The following is a 14,479-nucleotide window of genomic DNA, read 5'->3' as shown; positions in this document are numbered from 1 at the left end:
GGAGCTTCTGACACATATAGGCAATCAAGTATTATGTATTACAATTGTAACTTATATCAATGCTGAAATGCTAAATAAACAAAAAAGAAAGGGCAAGCTAAGCAATCAAGTGTATAGTAATGCACACTGTAACTGCTATTACTGCTGCTTTTCTGAACAATTGCACTGCAGAGAGATCAATGCTATTAATGATGTAATGTAATCTGTAGCTTCTAACACAGCTAGTAATGCTAATAAGCTATATGACAATGAGGTATATGCTATCAAATATTTAGTAAAATCTGTCAATGCTAGTATTAAAAAAAATAGCAAAATAAATACATTTATCACACACAACCGTTTGTATACTACAGTGTCTAACAATACAATCTGAAACTATTCTGATGCTGATTTAACATAATAACACATTTTTAGAGACAGTAGTACAGTGCTTAGGTTCATAATGCTAAAAAAATGGGTAAAGAAAAGTTAATACTTTTAGACTAGAACAGAGAACCCTTCCCCTATCCCCATAGATACATTGATGGGGCATGAAGCCCTGGAGAAGAACAAGAAACAAGGAAAAGTAAGCAATTACAATGTCAAAGTTTGAATGAGAGGGAAGTTTGAATTCCATAGTACAATAAGATATGAGTATATATCGAGGCAGCAGTTCATTCACAATCTTTCCTTTCCTTTCATTTCCTTTCTGTTTCTTCCTTCTACGTACTGTATTTTTACTTCTTTCAGAAATTTAATATTTTAATTATTTGGAAATTGTAATCCTTTCCCATGTTGGTTTCTGATGAAATTTTGTTGAATGGTTGTCTATAAAATGACTTAGTTTATTTTATTATAAATTAAAATGGTCAGATGCATCTGCAGTCAAGATTTTAACAAATGTTAACATGGTATATCCCAGGTGCTATGCTTATGTTTAGGATGTGGGAGTTAGAGATAAAGGAAAAAGTGAGATTTGTGTTTTTTTTATACCTTGCTCAATTCACTGAGATTGCATGACCTTGCTACTGGCATACACAGAGATCAAGGATATGGAGCAAAGCTCCGGATGTTGTGGAACTTACCCCCTGGAAAAAAAAGAGTTCATTGTATATGGCAATGTTTTAGTACCTATGTGGCAGAGATAGTATCCTAACAATTAGATGTTTTGGTTTTAGTTATTTGTATCTTAGCATAATAATGATTCCACTCCTGGCAGTTAGCTAGAAAAATGAATATTACAATTTTCATCTCTGTATTAATTAGTGAAGTATTTTGTGTAGAATTTAGAGCAAGGATTAGGACTGCATATGCCAGCCATAGTAAGAGAACATTTTAGCTGTGCTCTTCCTATAATGCAAACGTTAAAGGATGGGAGATTATGTAGGATACTTTTAGTCATTTAAGTGCTTCATGTATCATTGTTTTGATATAATGGCTAAAGTCAAAGTGTCCATTGAAGATTGGTCCATGCTCCTAAGTATTTTTGTCTGGTTACTGCAGGATGATGTTTACAATATTGGCCTTTAATGGAAATAAGCATTGTACTACCTTACCTTTGAAAAGTATCTAATGGCACAAATGCAGTTTTGATAAGGTTTTTAGCAATCTATTATTTTTGAAAAAAGTTAACTAATTGGACTAAATCTTTCTGGATGGAGTTTTGTAGTCCTATGAGTGAATTATTTGAATTCTGTATGCAGAATGCATTTAAAGATGGTGAGATCTAGAAGCAGGTCATTAATAAATATAGAGGGATGAGAAAGATTAATACTGAGCCCAATGAAAAGATATCAGTCTGAGCTGTATTATGTCCAGAAACTACTTGAAATGATTTGTTTTATTTATTTATCTTTTGTTGACCAGGTTAGTGCCACTAGGCTAGTAGCCTATGTTCAGGGAAGACATGAGGTAGTGTTCTATAATTAGGGGAAATTTGGACAGGGCATCTTCACATATTCATTTTGATAGGCACCATGGGATCATTTACATTCACTTAAGCTAAAACCAAATTAAGCAGATGGAACCTCAACCCAGGATTCAGCAAACTTTGCAAGAGAAATACTTAAAAAATGTCTGTAATGTTTTTTTTTTCACATCAGCAAGAAAGTTTAAGCATAGCTGCACAGGTGTGATGGCTGCTTAGCTGAGCTGAAACAACCCAACAAGTTAAATAGCAATACAATGCAAAGCAAGCAGTACTGGAATAGCGTACTGGTTAATGCATATGTTTTGCAAGTGGACAGGTAGCGTTCTAGCCCCACCGATGCCTTTTGTATGTGAAATCACCACAGATGTAATTTTTAAGTGTAGTTATGTAGTAAATAATTTATATTTGCAACCAGAGCAGTGTATTAGGACCCGGTTTGAGGTGTCAGTGTAATAAAGTTGTAAAACCCCCATATAAACACAAGTGCCCCATACAGATAGTCACACAAGAATAAATGTAATGAAAGCACAGATGGGATGTTAGGGAAGGTAACAAAAATAATAATATGTCAGCAATGATGAATCAAACCCACACAGCTGATAGCCTATAAAACTAAAATGTAAGCAATGCCAAGTATAGCACAGCCATGCTTACTGGTTGTAAGTATTGCTTAAATATGAATGCTATACAGTGAGTATCCAAGCTAAGTGGATTTGTCCAATGATAAGCAGTGCTGAACCCGGCCCTTTAAGCACTGCCAACCTTAGCTAAGCAGGTTTGCCCATAGCTTAGCTGAGCTCAGCAGTTTCAAAAGTAACCAATCAGGGCAAAGTGTGAAAAATCGGCCCTATTTAAACCCTGTAGGTGGGAATACAGCCCATAACCAGTTTGAACTCATCACTGTAGGCACCATGGCTGGAGAAGGAGAAGGAGAAGGTGTTCACTTTCGTGCACAACGCTGGGACATTTTGGAGTCCAGGGTCATGGTTGGACTCCTTGTTGAAAACCATGATTTGAGACTGCTGCAGGACCAGTACCAGGGCTCAGAATATAAAGCGGAGTCCTGGGACTGACTTGCCTGTGATCTCATCAGTGCTACTGGGATCCCTCGGACTGGTGAGCAGGTTCAGCATAACTATGCTGATCTCAAGCAGAGAAAGAGGGACATTCAGGACCAGTGGTTACAAGATTCTCGGGCAGGGAATGCCCCAGTAGTGTGTAAGTATCAGTATCAATTGCTGTTTAAAATAGTCCAGGCTGTGTATGTGATGGATAGGTTGTCATAAATGTTTCTCTGTCTCCTGTACAGCTGACAGGGCTTCACACATGGAGGCACATGGCAGCAGGTTGCAAAGGCTGTGCTGCGAGGCTGGTGAGTACTGAACTAGCTGGCAGTATAATCAAAAGTAGTAGAATATCACTAGTCAGTGCTGTAATCTTTGTATTGTTTGAACCAAATAAAACTGACATTACCACAGATAATGCTAATGATATACATAAAACAGTGATAACCTGTCAATAAAACTATACAACTCTGGACTGTTGTGTTTTATCTGCAATATGTTAGTAGGAATTGGAAATGTGTATAGCTTTTGCACGGCAAATATGACTCTGATAGCATTAAGTATCTGAGGTTCATGTGGCAAACAGTCAAGTCTTGTACAACAGATTAAGCATAACAAAGTTCCTCTGCACTATGATTTGATAGCTGAATACTAAAAATGTTTGCCAACCCTTGTTTCCTGTAATGTAATATCTGAAAGAGTGAGTACAAAGTAGAACAACTGTCTACCATGCAGGAATGTCAGAAGTACAAGGTCAGAGGGGCCAAATCACAGACTAATAGGTAGAAAACACTCACACAAGACACAGCAGTTCCTTGATAGCGTGTTCTAATAAACATCAGCATTGTAACTTCTTTTTGAACAAACTGGACGGGTTTGAATCCCAGGAGTGGTACTAAGCTGTCTATATATTTTCACACAAGAATATGTGACTTTTGTTATAAACAGTCAGGTAGTGTAAACATACATTTTCCCACAGCTTCGGTAGGTAAGGCAGGCTGGATATTAACTGTAGGATGTGTTTTTTATACATTGTGTAGAACACACACTGGCCACCCCTAAGGCTGCATATGACAGCAAGAGAAGTACATAGACCACTTAGTTTTCCTCAAAAAATGTCCCTCAAGTGTCACGCGATCATAGCTATTTGTCACTGTCCCCAGCACCCATGGTGCTGTACAAAAATGAAGGTGGAGTATGACATTAGCACACACAGGCGCAGTATGATAGTACATATCAAAGCCAAACCCTGTTAATGTGTAGAAACCGTCAGGTAGTGTTAATCTAATTTTTTTTCCACAGGTCTGGCAGCTAAGTACAGCTGTATATTAGGTGTATGAAGTTTGAGTTGATACACTGTGTATAACACCCACTGGCCAACCCCAAGCCCATAGGTAACTGTAATTTCATGTCATATCTGGAGAGTACTGAGTAGAGTGTTATGCACAGAACAGTAGTGAGTAATGTAATAACAAATAGTTGTTCATTTCTCTGTCTCAACCCACCCTATCTGCAACAATAATACAACCAAAAAAATAAATGGTATGCTTTTAACAAACCTACTGTTGGGACATGTTCCCCATTGTTATACCAACATTTCAATGTATGTTTATTGCTGTTCCCTGTTGAAATGAAATCATTGATGGCCTGTTGCTCTCAATGTAACCTGCATGCTGCTATAATATCCACTGTGGTTCCATATCTGCATGTGTTCTGTTTGCTATGCAACTGATTGAAGATTGTGTTATGGTGTCTATTGGAAAACCCATGCATGCTGTTATAACTAATCCTGGCATTGTATTGTTCATAACTGACCAACATATGTTGTAAACTGTCAACACCCTAGCTTGTCTGGGAAGGACGACCCCAGCAGATCTGCCTATTCCGCCTCATCTGGCAGTGGCACCAGGCCCCAGCATGACTGGGACCCACCCTGGATCTTCCTCATCCACTGGTCCTGCACCACCCATGGATGGAACCACTTCAAGGGATGGGGCTCATCCCCCCTTGGAGCATGCACAGACAGGAGCCCATCACTCAATGTCTGGTCAGGGGTTCATAGGTTCATAGGTAGGTACTAAGCTATCAGCCCAAGGGCCTACATAAGCCTAGCCAACAAGGTTCCCTGGCTTACACCACCCAAAAAAGTAATTTTCCTGTGCCACTGTCGAGCAGAGACATAGAAGTGATCCCCGGGGTGTATTTCCTATTTCCCATCCACTCATCAAAATTTTTCTTGAAGAGTGCTAATGAAGAACTTTGCTTGACATAGATGGGTAGCCTGTTCCAGAGTGTGGGAAGTCTCTGGGACAGGAATCTATCCCTCCAGCATGTCCTGTTTATTGTGGTGACAAGGTTTAGGTCCCTAGACCATGTAGCTCAGAGGGATTGGGATTTCTTTAGGTGTAGCATGTCCAACAGCTCTGGGTTTGGCATAGCTTTATGTTAGGCAGCGATCACCTCGGAGTAGGCGATATGCTACGGAGTAAAGCTGGAGTTTTTTTGAGGTGGTCAGTGTAGGGCATTTGCTTGAGGCCAGTAATCCTCTTTGTGAGGTACTTTTGTGGCCTTTCCAGCTGCTGCAGATGTCTTGTGAGGTACATTGCAAAAGGGGCGTTGTACTATATAATGGGTCTAATGAGTGTCGAGTAGAGGGGAACAATGACCTCTTTTTTCCTGGATGAGAACCCTTTTATGATGAAGTGTGCCATGTAGAAGGACTTCCTGACTACTGTGGCGATGTGACTATCAAATGAGAGACTACTGTCCACCTGGGTCCCAAGGTCTCTTATCACACATTCAGTGTTAAGTAGATTGCTGCCTATGTGGTAGTTCATGAGTGCAGAGTTTTTACCAAAGGGGATGACACTGCACTTTTTAGCATTGAGCTTGAGGCCATGGCTCTGACACCAGGCATCTGTCTCAGCGAGGCCCTTGTGTAGGATGTCCACATCATTTGGGGTCTTGACTATGGCTCCTAATTTGCAGTCATCTGCAAACTTCATTAGCCAGAGGCCTTCTGTGTTAGCCTGTACTTCAGAGAAGTAGATAGCAAACAGGAGAGGTCCCAGGATGGAACCCTGTGGTACTACACTTGTCACTGCTTTGAGGTCAGATTTGGAGTCTGCAACTTTTACAGTGTGGGTTTTGTCAGTGAGCCAGTTGGCAACCCATCTTGTGACATAGGGATTTATACCTAGTTTAGTGAGTTTAGCTATAATTCCAGAATGGGGAATGGTGTTGAAAGCCTTGGCGAGGTCAAGATAGGCTGTGCGAACCACCTTACCCTCATCTATGGCTTTGGTGACTCCCTCAAAGAAGTCGATCAGGTTCAGGAGGCATGATCTGTCTTTCACAAACCCAAACTGGGTGGGATCCAGAGTTTGGAGGTTACCGATGTCTTTGTTTATGAGTTCCATGATGATACGTTCCATGGCCTTGCAGACCAGGTTCATGAGGCTAATAGGTCAATAGTTGTCGGGATCAGTGGTGGCTCCCCCTTTGTGAAGTGGGATAACTGTTGCTGTTCACCATTCAGTGGGCACAGAGCCTGATGCAAGGCTATTACTGAACATGGTGCTTAAGTGGGAAGCCAGTTTGTTCTGAAGTTCATGTAAAACGCAGCCTGGGATGTTGTCCGGTCCCATGGATGCTGTGTTTTTTGGCTTTAGAGAGTGCAGCTTTTACCTGCATAGTTGTGATTACAGGGACTCTGCATTCTTCCTGTATTGATATGGGCCCTATAGGGGGTGAGGGGGGATAAAGTTAGCACTGAACCTATCTGCCAGGATGTTGGCAATATCAGTTGGTTCTGTAATTTTCATGCCTTTGTGCTGTAACTCAGAGCAGATCTGGGTGTTGCCATTGAGATTCTTGACATAGCTATAGAATGCTTTGTGGTTGTCCTTAGAATTAGTGGTGATTTTGTTTTCATAGCTAGCTTTGGATGATCTTATAAGGGATCTCAGCTTCTTACTGAGGCTGACCAGGGAGCTCCTCCACTCATGGGATTTTACTCTCTTTTGCAACAGTTTCTTCCTTCTGTTGTACAGTTTGTTTATGGCAGGGGAACACCAGATTGGCTTCCTTTTTTTGGAGGATAGTGTCTTGAATCTGTTTGGGATAGCATGATCCATGCACTCATGTAAGTGCTTATAGAGTGCATTTGTGTAGGATTCAGCAGTTGTAATTGTATTGTCCATCTGCATGGGTGTTATGAAGTTCACCACTTCTGTCTTAGGAGAATTTTTTTACCGTGGTTTCCTTAATGGGGGGTGGGGGTGGGATGTGGATATCAAGGGTGATTAGCTTATGGTCAGATCGGACCAACGAGGAGTTGACATCAGGTGTGGAACACCGGTCACTCATGTTGGTAATGACTAGGTCTAGGATATTGTTGCCTCTGGTGTGGGTGTGGATAAGTTGATCCAGGGCATTGGAGTTTATGAATTCCAGAAAGTGTTGAGCTAAGGAGTTGGTACATGAGTAGTTTTCCCAGTTAATGGTGGGGTAGTTGAAGTCGCCCATTATTAGGGTGTTTGGTTGAACCCTAATATTTTCCAATACATCAAGAAAAGAAGAGTGGGAATCCTGGGGCATGGTCAGGGATCTGTAGCAAGCTACAATTTGGATTGCAGTTTTGCCCAGAGTTAGTTGCATTTGGATAACCTCAAATGCATTATGCTGAGCAACTAGCCTGGAGGTGTGGATATCCTTAATGGATATGGACACACCTCCGCCTTTGGTGTTTAGGTCCAGGTTACATGGCTGAAAAGTGTGGTATGAGTTATAACTTGTTTGTGCAGGGGTGCTCTCTGGAGCCTTGAACCAGGGCTCAGTCACTGGCAGATATCGATGTTCTCCATTTTACAGAGTGCCTCGACTGAGTGCATTTTGAGATTTAGACTTCTAGCATTGAGTAGCATTACCCTCAGTTTTTGCTTGCCTTTTCCTGTTACGGTGGTGAATTTGTTATTTGAACCTTGCCTAAAAAAGGCACTATAGGGGCAGCAAGAGCCTTAGCCAGTATCTGGAATCCCAGGGTTGACAGGTGCAGGCCATCTGTGGCAAAGCATTGTGGTCTGTTGACCATGTCATCCCAAGCAGACAGATACTGGATCCCCTTAGAATGATACCAGAAGCTTAGCCAATTGTTGAAGTCAATCATTTTGTCCTTGTACTGTGGTATCATTCAGGGCAATGGCAGAATGCTACTCAGGGCTAGGGTCATACCTGCCTGGGCTACAAGATTGGAGAGCTCTTCCATGTCTCTTTTCATGTAGTCCAGCGAGGTATGTCTCAGGTCATTCACACCAACATGGACAATGACAGAGTCATATTTGTAGTTGTTGTGGAGTGACCTGAGTGTGTGGGTTATGTGGCGGATCCTGGCACCTGACAGGCAGCTGGTGTGTAGGGAGATGCAAAAGGAGTTTGCAGCTCAGCTATGCCAGCTTGAGGGCCGCATGGCACATCTTGAGGGTCAGCCTGCCTCTCCTGCTCAGCCGTCAGCACAGCCACCTTTGGAGCCATGAAGGTGCAGTGGTGACTGCCCATGGGTCGGACCTCAGTCTCACTGTATCCATTTGTGAGCTCATGTGCCTCCGATTCTCAACCACCCTCCTCGTCAAGGTGTTCACCCCCAACATGTCATATATCACCCCTGTCTGCTGTCTTATTTGTCTTGTCTGTTTTCCTACCCAACCTCCCTCCCCGCATAGACCTTGTATACTTCCCCAACAACCCACTCTCACCTTAAAAAAGGAGCATTCTGTTCCCAGAAAAAAATTATGCCCCATACATACCTGTCCATTTCACAGTCATGTCCAATGGACACATGTAATCTGATCCAGTTGGCTAGACAACACATTACTGTTGTCCACACCCATCTCTCAGGGGTATGAGTATCCAAATTCACCTCCAAATTCAATACATATGCACAGCTGTTGCAGTAGGAGAAATAGGCAGCTATGGACCTTCCCTACTCCCATCCTGCACATCCCTATCCACCTTGCCCCTTGTTTTTCCCTCTGTGTGTCCCTTTTTTCACCACTGTCCTATTGCCCATTTTTCTTTTCTTTCAAATAAATTAGTGTGGGGTTAGCAGGAGTAAGTACCGCTAAGTGAAGCTAAAATGGAGTAACTGTATTTTAGCAATGCTTAGCATCACACAAACCCACTTAAAGCAGCTTTAAAGTGCCTTAATCATCCTCTCACCATCAGCCATTGTTGTGGAGTGCTTTAATCATCCTCTCACCATCAGCCGTTGTTGTGGCCAGCAACAAAACTAATAAGCCCTACTAAGTCTTGAACCCAGAACCCTTTACACTAGGATCAGCAACCATACCACTGCATCATCTGAGTTCTTTGAGTTGCTGTTGCTTTGCCTAACTTATCATGTAGTCCGGTCATTTAACATTAATGAAAAGCTAGCAGCCCCAGGTCTTAAACCCAGAAATCTGTACACTGCAGTCAGAGATCATACCACTTCACCACCTGAGTTGCATAATCTATGCTTCTTTAGTCAAACTTAACATTCAATAGATGTATTACCATCGCTGAGCAGCGGGCAAACCAGTTGACATATGCTCAAACACAGAATAGGTAAACAGTAGCCATCATACCTAACCGGATTTGCGCATTGGTAAGCTCTGCTAATACAAGCCCACACAGTTTAAATGCCTGCACATTTAACCATGTGTTAGCTCTGCTTAGCTTCATGCAAAGCCATGCAAACCCACTTAAAGCCACTTTAAAGTGCCTTACTCACCCTCTCTCCATGAGCCCTTGTTCTGCCCAGCAAGAAAATAAACAGCCTTTGCTGGTTTTGAACCCAGCAACATGTACACCACAGTCACAGCACATAACCATTAAACCATGTAAGCTCCAAGAGTTCAGAATGATTTCATGAACATATCTTGCAGGACAATCACTGTACTATAGGGAATGTATATTGTGGAAGCAGTAAACAATCAGATAACACACACACACACACATATATATATATATATATATATATATATATATATATATATATAAACACACACACACACACACACACACATATATATATATATATATATATATATATATATATATATATATATGGGTCTACTTCATATGATCGAAAGTTCATTTGATAGAAAATAATTTCACTGAGACCATAACACCGAAATTTCAAAACACTGAAAACCCATTTGACTGAAAACTCATAACACCTAAACATTACAGTGAATGATATATGACCTTTTCCCCACTGTAGTGCGATCATGGAGTTAGAATATATAGTTAGGGGGGTGTGGCGGGCACACCCCCCCACATAGTTTAGATAAATATTGTTTTATGCAAAGAGTTATTCATTGCAGTTATAAGTATCCATGTTTATGGTTTAAAATGTCTGAAATATGTGGGGAGCTCCGTGTGTGTAAACATATATCTGTGAATGTTTGCTCTATATATGTATATATATATATATATATATATATATATATATATATATATATATATATATATATAAACACTACACTTGCAGATAAATACTGGTAAGCCTAGCAAACACCACAGTACAATGGCTGTGTGGATAGATATATCCCCCATGAGAGTCACACAATACCCCTACATATCCTGTGGCAGGTCATACTGTAGATAGAATGCTGGGGTGGTATGGGACATTCATCTGCTGACCCCACACATACACAGTCCAAATAACAAGTACACACTCTGCCGCCACATAATCATGATAGGCCTTCCACAGTGGCCAGACATAAAGCAGTCTCTTAGGCAAGTAATTGAAATGACTAAAAAGAGCACAGTGAAACCCAAACAGCCAGTAATCCTTCAGTTGCCCCCTTATCAAATGGCCAGAGTGTGATATGTTTGCACAAATGAGAATGTTTGCATTAAAAACACACATACCACCGTTTTCTGAAAAAAGGTTTATTTCTGTACTATTTCGGTTGTTTATGCCATGTCTTACTTCATGTAGGTGTGTAAAATACAACATAACTGAATTATGCAAATATTAAAGGAAACATATGATAAATGTTTGCTCCTACCATCTCAGGACCTTTTCCAGTTGTAATAATTGTCATCAGCAGTACCATGCCTCTCATCCTTTTATAGGGAAAAATATGCACAAAGCATAACTTGATGGTGGACAAATAGGGACTGATTATAAATATTCTATTACAATCTCAGAAAGCTAATAGAATACTAGAGGTTTTGCAGTAGAATTACTTTTCTGAAGGATGTGGAGTCATAGTTAAATGTTTGTCATCATTGAATGAGTCCAATTCTCAGTTTTTTGCCAGAAAGGAACATAATTAAGGAGGAACACACAAACGTTATGATGCCAACATCTGGATATTATGGAAAAATGTGTACAGTTGAGGGTTATGAGTAGGCCACAACTGACCAAACGATGACCATGCCTTGCACAGAGGGACAGGTGGTAACCAAAGTAAGCCGCACAAAGTATCAGACACTGATGTCATGGCAAAAGCCTTCAAGTAGTAAAACAGTACAAAACACACTTGCCTTGAATACAAAAATCAGTCAACACTCAATTACATGATTAAGCCAACAGTCTCCAATTACACTCCTCAGTTAACCACCTAGTGAGGAAAGTATCAGATGTTACAATGTAAATCGATCCTTTACATAACAGTGCTTCACTTCAAACTTGTCTATCAAACTGACAAATGGACTGTGTGCCAAACAATAACCTCTAACCCATCACTGTCCCCATCACCATAGTATCAAAATGTACAGCTACATACCTTTTATGTTTTTATTAGTAATATCTCTCACATGTACTAACAGCCTAAGAGTCAAACATGTACCCCCCCCCAAAATGTGTTACATGGGTATATAACAGTGTTTACTATACACTGACCTCTTGACTGTACACAGTCACACATGTTGTGCAGCTTATGGCCCATATTTATGGCCCTACCCCACAACATGAGTGGGAGTCCATGACATCACTGGGATGAGAGCAGGAATATCAGCACTAAATAATGATGGCCATTATGTATATAGCCTTACAGTTGAGAGCTATGCAGGCACATAAGGCTGTCAGACTGTAAGCTATGCAGAACTAGCATGTACACTCAAACCCTGTTAAACTAGCAGTATTCAAAGCATATAACAGTGATACTCACACTCTGTCCCTACATCTTGGAACCTTACATAAACCTGTAGTTGGCCCATTTCCACATGTCGTGTTGTAAGACATATTCTCACCTGCTGTCTGTAACACTGCTGCCCACACACAGATGTGTTCCTTATAGGCAAGGTAAAGGGACAATGACCACAGGAAGTACACATTTATAGGAGTGGGTTGCCTTGACAATGGCTATTGGAAGAACTACACAGCTGCTCTGCATGCAATTAGCAAGTGGGGAACACCAATTGGTGCATAGGCCATCACCTGGTCATGACCATCACCTACGAAAGCCATGCTGTCATTTAATCAAACCCAAGCAATCCTTGTACTATAGAGAGAGAAAGAGAGAGAGAAAATGACACACAGCGAGACAACTACCAAACCAAAACACTTAGGCTTGAATATACAACAAACACACCAAAAAGGTATGTGAAACATTTAGGCATGTAATTTAATGTATTACTTGGTCTGTAATAATGAGATAGCCGAGTTTTAAAAATGTATATGTGCCAGCGAAACTTGCTGTACTGATGTCCTGCTGTACAACTGCTATGGCCATAGCGTCTGGCTCTGTCTGCAGTGGCAGACATCACAGCCATACATGTCAACTGTACAAATCTTCACAAAATGTCCAGATTTTGAAATCAAACTATGTCTGTTCCTCATGACATCTCTACCTGTCTGACAAATAGCTGAGGACTGAAGTCATGAAGTAATGACAAAGACTTGAGTGTAGAATGACACATCCTTCAGAACAGTCACAGTAATGCAAAATGCATTATGCTAAAAATGTCATAACTCTGTAACAAGAATATGTACGATATGTCCCTATTTACCCCCCCCCATCATGTTAGGCTTTGTCCACATGTGATGCTGTAAGAATTTGAGAGGTGGTATCACAGCTCAGAAGCCTGACTCACCCTAGCAAAGGACAGCTCACATTTGCCAACCACTAGAGTGTCTCAAACAGTTTTGACTGTGCCACTGCTAGGCCAGTTAATGGGATGTTGTCCATATCCATTTGTTACCTGTGAATATGAGTATGATATATGTTTGTCTTGGAAAGCTAAGAGATATATATAGGGCATGTGCATAGTACAGTACTGTTGCAGACGTGTACCGAACTGCATGTGATATCTTGAATTAATAACATTCAACTGTACAGTGTTCTGCTGGAGAATTAGCACATTTGTGACTGACATCTGTAGACACACACACACATACACTTGACCTATGCCAGCCAAACCAGTGGCAATTCGTCCAGCAATGATAACGTAACATAATAGTGTAGTTATGACTGTTGGACATCTTCCAGGTTATCACAGTGGTGTCAAAGCCTAATGTGCAATCTACTTAAATATGTATGTTGCAGCTAGAGTAATATGGTATCAATATTGATGTTACTTTTGTCAACCATTGATGTGGGTCTTTGTCCTGAAGTTCTGGTATAACTGGCTAAGAAGTATGATTGATTAGCAAGACTGTGAATACAGTGTGCCATACTTACACAGAACACAAATGTATACCAGGTATCCCCTGGGCACATGTATGTATGTGTATGTCCAGCTGGAAGGCACAAAACTGACACCATGGGTTACAAGCAGTTGGAAAAATAGGGTATGCATGTTGCACATGTGTGTAATATCAGTGTCGGTGGATACAACAGAAATAAATCTGTACAGCTACTGCTTGTTGCATTGCCCTGACACTGATATGGGTATACAGTCGGCATGATTACCATGTAGTAATCAGTGAAGTGTTCATCTGTGTTATGACCCGGTGCCCATGCTTAACACTAACAGCTATAGCAACACCTATATACAGTGTATATCAAAAGCATACACGCCCCTTCTGGAATGCCAGATTTGTGTGCTTTATGACAATTAGACCACAGATAATCTTTCAAACATATTCCACACCCCAAATGTGACTCATAACCTGTACAATTCTATTGAGTGTGCAAACCAAGACAAATGGATGCTGTAGTTATCGCAACAGATGTTCACACAACATATCACTTTAAGGCTGTGTGTGCTCATTCAACTGGCTTATTGTACTGATTGTTACTTTACATGTTTTCACAGACCCGGTTGTCATGTTTTACATCGAATTGTAAAGTATAGAGGTCACATTACAGGTGTGAATTTATTTGAAATTGCACAAATACCAGGCATTGTAACAGGGGTGTGTGCACTGCATATCCACTGTAGTTATATGCAGTCAGCAATACCTGACCTGTAAAAGTAGCCTCCACCAAGGAGAGAGTAATCCCCCTTGGTGGACAGCAGCAATATACAAAGCACATAATAGGATGCTATATTGGCTGTACAGGGACACATA

Source organism: Protopterus annectens, chromosome 3.part0 (assembly GCF_019279795.1).
Source record: "Protopterus annectens isolate FY-2018-M chromosome 3.part0, PAN1.0, whole genome shotgun sequence".
Taxonomy (NCBI): domain Eukaryota; kingdom Metazoa; phylum Chordata; order Ceratodontiformes; family Protopteridae; genus Protopterus; species Protopterus annectens.
The sequence above is the reverse complement of the archived record's forward strand: the minus strand, read 5'-3'. Positions refer to the sequence as shown.